At 38.8% G+C, this 8,618-nt stretch overlaps 1 non-coding gene across 1 annotated transcript; it reads left to right on the forward strand.

Annotated features, from left to right (window-relative positions):
* The first annotated feature begins 1,253 nt into the window (after positions 1 to 1,253).
* On the forward strand, positions 1,254 to 1,335 carry TRNAS-CGA. Its single transcript has one exon. It is a non-coding gene; the product is annotated as a tRNA-Ser (tRNA).
* Positions 1,336 to 8,618: the final 7,283 nt, after the last annotated feature.

Here is an 8,618-nt window from a genome sequence, read left to right on the forward strand (position 1 = left end):
CCCCAAAGCCATCCATGCATTCTATTACATCATCACATCCCAAGCTTGGTTCAACAACTTTGGTTCGCTTTAATTAAAACAAGTAAAGACATTCAAGGTTCTGGGACCTGGATTCTATCATGACATTTCCTTAAGAAGTTAGCATGGTAAATTTCCTTTTTCCCTTCTTCTGATTTGATCTCATAATTCACTAACCCAGTTCTTCTTCTTGCTATGTAGGGGACCTTGCCACTTAGCTTGTAGTTAGATACTTTTTGACTTCCAAGTCCACATCCTTGGGATTCTCTGCTGATTTCTTACCCAGGTTCTAATCAGCCTCTCACCTGTGCAGTTCTTCTGAGATCAACCAAGCTTAATTAGATGCTGTTGCCATGTCATATACAATCCAGATTGTTCAGTCAGACTCCTGGCATTAAACCTTCATGTACAGGTAGTCCTTGTCTTACAACAGTTCAACTGTTGTTCGACTGTTACAATGGCACTGAAACAAGTTACATGCCCATTTTAAACACTTAACGATTGTTGCAGCATCCCCCCCCCATGGTCACATGATCAAAATTCACATGCTTGGCAACTGACTCACATTTATGATGGTTGCAGTGTCCTGGAGTCATGTGATCACCTTTTGTGAGCTTCTGACAAGCAAAATCAATGGGGAAGCTGGATTCACTTAATAACCGGGTTACTAACTTAAGAAGTGTAGTGATTCACTTAACAACTATGGCAAGAAAAGTCTTAAAATGGGGCAAAACTCACTGAACAAATGTTTCACTTAGGAACAGAAATTTTGAGCTCAATTGTGGTTGTAAATCGAGGACTACCTGTATTCTTGTGCATGAAACTTATATTACAAACTACCCCTTTTTACCAACTGGCAATTTAAACTTTTTGAGTGAAAAATGAAGGAATTTCTCCAGATACACCTTGGATAATTTTCTAAAAATGCATTTTAGAAATATAGAGAGAAATGCGACGTATGCCCTAACATACCTGTGGCAAAAGATTCGTTTTTAATGCATGAATTTTATACACTTGGTATAGGAGAAGTCCAACTATCTAAATCTCTTTCTGTGTCTCACAGCAATGTTTTTAAAATCATTCTCATCATATAATACATATATCCAGATATACCTAAGTATTCTCAGTTCAAGATTAATTATTGCTGCCAAACCCTGCTGAAACTGCATAGTTACCTAATAAAGACAGTTTCTTCCAAAAGCATCAGTTCAGATTTTGACCATTCAGTACAATCAGCTGTGATGGCCGAGTGGTGAAGGTGTTGGACTCGAAATCCAATAGGATTTCCCTACGCAGGTTCAAATCCTGCTCACAGCGTGAAGCCTGTCTTTTTCTAAAAAAGACAATCAATAGTATACCCAGAAAAGGCTTCTTTTGCATTTTTTGTTTATATTATTTATAAGGCACAGAAGAGGCTGTACTTCCTGAGAATGCTCAGGAAGATAAATTTATCTCAGTGTCTACTCCTGTCCTACTATCACAGCACCATTGAGAGTGTCCTGACATACGGCATTCTTGCATGGTATGGGAGCAGCTCTGTAGTGGACAAAAAAGCACTACAGAGGATTATTAAAACTGCCCAGAATATTATTGGACTTCAACTACCAGCCCTGGATAACATCTTCGAATTTAGTTGTTTGAGGAAGTTGTATAGCATTCTCAGAGACTCTTCCCATCCTGCTTACAATCTTTTTGGACTGTTGCCTTCTGGCAGAAGATACAGAATAATTAAAACTCGGACCACACGTTTTCTGAATAGTTTTTATCCCAGAGCTGTAATTGCACTCAACAATGAACTAAAGGGCCACCATCAGTGAACTGTTGGATAGCATTACTTGGTCTGTTGTGTGGATGTTGGGTGGTTTAGGGGTGGGGATTGTGGTGGGGGGGAGTGTGTTTGGGGATTATGTGTGTGGGACTTGGTTTTTGGGTGTCAAGTAAATTTCGTTGTACATGTATACTATGTACGCACATACAATGACAATATAATAAAGATTAGATTATAACAAAGTACAAAGATTCAGAGTCCTCTCAGAACTATCCTACAACACTGAGTTCATTCCAAAAATGATAGCCTTCCCAAAAAGTCAAAATAATAGTCCTAAAAATATCACCCTACATCGATGGCAGTATTTTTCAATCTTGGCAAGTTTAAGATGTGTGAACTTCAACTCCAGCCAGCCTTTGGGAATTGAAGTTCACACATCTTAAACTTGCCAAATTCGAAATACACTGCTCTATGGTAATTGAGATGTTTAACCTGAAAATCTTCCAAGGCTGGTAATATATGCCTACTCATCTGTTCTGTCTCTAAGGCATATTGATTCAGATCTTTTGTTATGGAATTGATCAGCTTGGTATACAAATATGGGTAATATTGGATACAAAAATTAATTTCCATCAAATTGTTACAGTTTACATGAGGCTTTACCTTTGCTGAAACTTCCCAGAGACTCAGTCTGACATGCCTAAAAGAGCAGCTATTACAAATCATTGACTGTTTCTCACATTTAATTATGATTGCAGAATATATATCCTCCCTGTACTGTTTAAAGCCTGTACTCTATCTGAAAAGTTCTCTATACAGCAATATATTTTTGTTTTATTTCCATATTTGTTAGTAGGTGGTGATTGTATGTTTACATGATTGTGTGTTTACATCCTTCACATTCTTGATCTGGGAAGCCCTAGCTACCTATAAAACTCTAACATGTTGTGATAAAGTATGCCTTACTTGCATTATTCAAATCTCTGCTTTCAGGCACGAACAATCAGATCCACAACTGAAGAGTTCAATTAGCTATTTTATTGCTCAAGCCTACTGTATAATATAGGAATCTTCTCAAACTGGTGGTTTGCACCTGGATCAAACTAAAAAAGATTCAATGGCATTCAAGGGGAAATCAGACTTTCCCCCATTATACCCTCACAAGGATTCCAGACTAATTCCCCAGTTGACTCTTCTTCCCGGCTCAGCCAGTCTCTCTCCCATGTCCGCCCCCAAAACAAACCTATAATTTTTTTATTGCTCCAAGTATATGACTCTGGGCAGCTTACAACAGCTAAAGCACAACAAAAGCAGTAAGTGTTTTAAGGCTTGTGTAAAACACCATTGTGGAATGGGGGTGGGGAGGGAAGTAAGGCTGCATTGATCTGCCCTAAAATCAGAATGACACAATCAGGCTGCCTTTACTCACTCCAATTAAAGTAACACCTCTGATCAGGTCATCATAATTTGCCTTAATATCAGAATCTTGAATGGGTGCTGAAATGAGGTGGACAAGATGTCTTGTTCAATCACTGGTTAACTCAGGACTAGTCTAAAGAGCTCAAGGAAAGACAAGGCAAGACAGATTTCAGATAAATAGTGGGAACCATTTATAGAAGTTACCATCTTTTGATCATGCATGCTGTGAAAAAACCTGAGCATTATGTAGCTAGGTGGCTGTACAATCAGTGATCACAGAGACTGCAGATTGAAAATGTTGAAACAAACACTGTTCTGTCAGGATGACATGGTTTTTAAAAACATACTTACACTCATTAAAAAAATCAAGATATTACAGCTTTCTGCCAATGCAATAAAATCATTCCCATAATCTTACTGGTAGCAATCATTCACAAGGCTACTGGCTTTAAATAGGTATTAAATAATATATTATTCCACTTCTTTCTATTCCTGTCAAAGAACTGTTCATGCAGCAAAAGTATGACATTTTTCTTATATTATTCATCTTTGGACAAAGAGTTTTATCACTAGGTGAAACAAACAATTTATGGTGTAAGATGAAATAGTTAATATTTGTATAGACCAAAAACATACATTGTATGATAATGTGCATCAAAAATTTAGAAACAAGAGATCTGTCTTTCCCACAGAAACCAAAGGCAGGTTCCTGACACTTGTTAGTGATTAAGAATTCTCTCTTTGTCTGATTTTCCAAGCAGAGAATTCATCAATATGAAAGGCTGTTGTTGCTATCAGTAAGTACATTTGAATGGCTCTGAACTAAAGCAACAATGAACCATCAGGCAGTTAGGCAGCAGGGAGGGAATCCCAGAAATGCAATTCTGCAGTGAGCCTTGCATATTTGAAAGATTTTTATGTACAATAAAGGAAGCATGTTCTAAGCAATAAATGTTCTATACATTATAAATCCGGCACCAGCAGAAGCAAACTGGAAGTTTGTTGCAAAACCGATGAGATAAAAATTGAAATAGCTACAGAATCGGCAGGGAATACATTAAGAAGTAGAAAATGAGAAATCCACCGACACAAGTCACCACCGTTTCTAAACACGGTGGTCTGTGACTGCACAGTTATCAAGTGTGGCAGCATTCATGTCAACATGTCTACTCAGTAAACTATTCAATCATGAACTGAAAAGCTGCCGCTGGGTTAGGCTGAGTTTTTACATTTTTAGGGCAGTGCAAAAGCTAATTTCAGAAATACAATTAGGCCATGGCTGCACACAGGCATAGAAAACTACCACTGGGAGTTAAATCCTGCAGTAATGTTTAATGTTTCCTGTGCTGAAAATTTGAATGACTGGTCTTGATACTTAGCTTTTTTTTTCTTTTTCGACACAGTCAAGGGAACCTAGCTCTCCTGTCTTTGTAGTAAGATTCTTTTACTAATATTTCACAATTTCAGTCGAGCGTTGATGCATTAATATCATTTCAACTCCTGCAGCTTATTACAACTGTACCGTAGCCTACAACCTGTGTGCCCTCTTGAAATCAATTTCCAGACCTCTCCTTCCAGCATGGTTGTTGCCAGCAATTCTGGGAACTGAAGTGCACACATTTGGAGAGCATCCAAGTTCAAAAGGCTATCTCACCATATTCTTTCATGCTGTCTGCATGAGCCCTTCTCTATTCACATGAATAAAGATGCAAAGTGGAAAATTCGGCCTTATTTGACAAATAGGGACCTTCTATTTGGAAGCTGCTAAACATGCTTGGGTCATTGGAAGTAATTTATATGTACCGTGCATACAAACATGCCCATCATACTTCTCCCTTTCAGGATGTATTGTGAAATGAAGCATGGAAGCAGAGAAAGAAATAATAAGAGAAAAAACAAAGGCATAAGCTAAGAAGAAGACAACACAGCCAAATTTAGCTCATACCAATGTCATTCACTATACACAATTCTGTGATGACTTTTTAACTGCTTGTCCCTTTTACTATTTGTGGCTGTTAAGAAATTCCAGGCTAGATTGCAGTGGTTCTTAATGGGCCAGGCCAGGGCTTTTTTTCTCATAGAATGCCCAGAACGGAGTTCCGGCACCTTTTTTGGATGGAACCTTGTAGGGTAGGCAAGGCGGGTTGTATGACGTGTGTGAGTTCCGGCACCTTTTTTTTTTTTTTTTAGAAAAAAAGCACTGGGCCAGGCTGGTGCTTTACTCAAACCATGGCTGATTGGTCATTATCCTGCTATTTCTCCATCCTTATAAGGAGGATAAAGCACATTGATTGGCTTCTATGTAGACCCATCTACCAGTGCTTGGCTTTTCTTTTATGGATCCTTCCTTTCTTATCAGCCACACTGCTTTTCTTTTGCTTTTTCCTGATGCTTGCATTATAGTTTCCTTCTTCCTTCATCACCTTCTTCTCAAATTATCTCCTTTGACACAAACAAAGCTTCTTTCTTTTTATCTCTTATTGTGTCATCCTCACTTCTCTGATTATCTGTGATCTCTGATCTCGTTCCTCTGTAGGTTAATTGCTATGTTGTAATAATAATGAGCTGCTATTTTACCTTCAGAGAAATGATATAGCAATCTTCATACATTGCAATGTAAAATGGTTAAAAAAAAATATAGTAAACGAAAAAGCAAGGAGCTTTCTAGTAAAGTGGGTGGGAAGCCAAAGAGCTTCACCAGGCAGAGAGAACGGGCGGACTGGTAACTAGGTCAAGGAGCCGAGCGCAGAGCTGCCCAGCAGCATAGGAAGGACTCCCAGCAATCTTGCATTACGCTCTGATGATGTCGGTAGTGTTGACCGACGAAAGGCTTAGCTTTTATAATTAAACAGTTTTGTTTTTAGTATTATCCTGGTTTTAGGAATGTTTTATAGTATGGAGTTACCCAGGATTCACATTTTTAGCATAATTAGAGACCATATATTAGAGACCTAGGATGAGAGAGAGAGAGAGAAAGAAAGAGAGAGAGAGAGAGAGAGAGAGAGAGAGAGAGAGAGAGAGAGAGAGAGAGAGAGAGAGAGAGAGAGAGAGAGAGAGAGAGAGAGAGAGAGAGAGATGAAAGGGTTGAATAAATCACAAGTTTCTAAAGATGAGACAGTTTACTGACTTAATGAAATATTGCTGCATCAACTGCAGGATTATAAACCACAAAACAAGCAAACAAAAACCAACAACTACCAGTCAACAGAGAACCTAGTAGCTCAATAGCCCAGTAGCCCAGGATGAAATGATAGTCCAAGACTACTGGCCTGCTATTGAAGTGGCCAATTACTGATCAGAAAGGGACATGCCAGATATTACAGCCACCAGAGCTGGGGCTGTTACTAGAATGGATCAGAGTCCTGGAGACCACCTACTTTAAAAGACTTAAAACTTTTGTGGGGGGAGGAGAACAGTTTTGCATTAAAGCTTGAAAGCACAATTGCAGTGGGATGGGAGCAGGAAGAGAATAATGCCACACAGTCCTGCACGAGGGAACAGTGAGTGGCCCATAGTGATTGTGGGCTAAGTAGAAAGTATGGATTTACTTATGTCCCTCCACAACTGTCTATCCTTAGAAATCATCCTTGTTTCTACCATGGTCATACACTCCTTCATATAGTCCCTTCTTTAAACTTCTCGTTTCTCTTTTATTCAGGATTTCATAAATTCCATCCACATATGCCTATTTTAGTTTTCCTCTTCCTCCTAATTCCTTTCCTCCTTCTTCGTGCATGTTTTGTAGTTCAGTCCTTATTCATTCTCTCTGAGTGATCAGTTCCCCATCATATAATGCCATACATACCATGCTGCCATCATCATGATGTCATTGATGATGCAGATTACATAATTTGTACGATGATGTCAAACTGGACATGATGTCATTATGGCTTTTACCGAACAGCTCTATTCTCCTTTCCTCCTTTCTTCTGATAGACTAAAATTAGCCATCATTTTTTTATTTTTGAAGACTTTCTATAAACATAAACCCATTTGGAGCCCAATGGCATTCTTGCAAATAAGTAAAATAGCAGCTGGATTTTTAAATATACACGTTTCCCTTTTTTTAAAAACCAAAATATTTTAAGATAATTAAAATTGGGAAAAGTAGGAGGCTGGCAAGTGGCAAAGGAGGAGGCTACCGCTGCAGCACTTATATTACATATTTTCATAATATCAGGAATGGCCAACTTAGATGAAGTCTCTCCTGAGTTAAGTTTAACTGTTGATAATTAACTGTTAACTGTATGGACATAATACATATAGTTTTCTTGATAACAATATAAAAGTGGTTTGTTATTGCTTTGTCTCAGTATTTCCTCTCTCCCCCACTCCCCATTTTGCAGTTTATCCTGCAGCTCAAGGATTTTCTGGTAGGTTCCCAAGTCTAACCCTGCTTATTTCTTCTAGTTCAACCAAGATTGCCTAGCTACTACCATCTTTTATAGAAAGATGATTATAAGAAGCATCTTCCTTATCTCAAGCTTTTTGCAGCTAAACAGGGAAACAGTCTGATTTGAATGTTGACATTTAGATAGAATTGGAAACAAGTTGGCTGTGTGCCAGCCTTTTGAAAGCATTGGAAATGCTGATTTAGAGAAATTCTTCAGAGGAAATACTATCACAGTCAAAGTGAATATATTAAATATAGCTTACTTTATCTTTGGAATGGTATACAACTTAATACTTAACTCAGGCATCATTCAACAGCTGTAATACACAGTTGCTGAAGAGTCTAAATCCAATAGGAATGATGCACACCTGATCCCCTCATTGAGACAATGCTGTCTTATGAGATCGTGGAGGCATGCCATTTCTCTGGCAGCCCCTGCCATTTGGAAAAAACTGCACTTACCACAATCATCATCATCATTTACTACCCCTGTACTGCTGGTCCCAACCTTGCATATCTTTAGAAAGGCAGTTTTCCCCAGTTCTTTGGGTTCTTTCCTGGTTCTTTCCCCAGTTCTTTGGGTATGATTAAGTCTCAGCTGGATGAGATGTACAGTAGTCGGTTTTAATCAGATTGAAATTTTATACATTTTAGCTGGTTTTCAACACACTGTATTCATTTCTCCTGGGATTCTAATTACTGCTGATTTTTTATATATTGTTCAGAATACTTTATTTGAATTGGACAGCCATACAAACACAACAAATGTTTTCAATAAATCAATAAATTAAAAAAAATCACACTGTTGGTAGCACCATCTTAACAGACTCAGGCTCAACCCTTCCAAGACCGAGTGGCTGTGGTTTCCGGCGCCTCGGCATAGTCAGCTGATGCCATCGCTGACTATAGGGGGCGAAACTTTGGCCCCCTCAGAGAGGGCGCGCAACTTGGGAGTCCTCCTGGATTCACGGCTGACCTTGGATGACCATCTGTCGGCCGTGACCAGGGGGGCGTTTTATC

The sequence above is a fragment of the Protobothrops mucrosquamatus genome, unplaced genomic scaffold, assembly GCF_001527695.2.
Source record: "Protobothrops mucrosquamatus isolate PMUCROS unplaced genomic scaffold, P.Mucros_1.0 scaffold1578, whole genome shotgun sequence".
Classification (NCBI taxonomy): Eukaryota; Metazoa; Chordata; class Lepidosauria; order Squamata; family Viperidae; genus Protobothrops; species Protobothrops mucrosquamatus.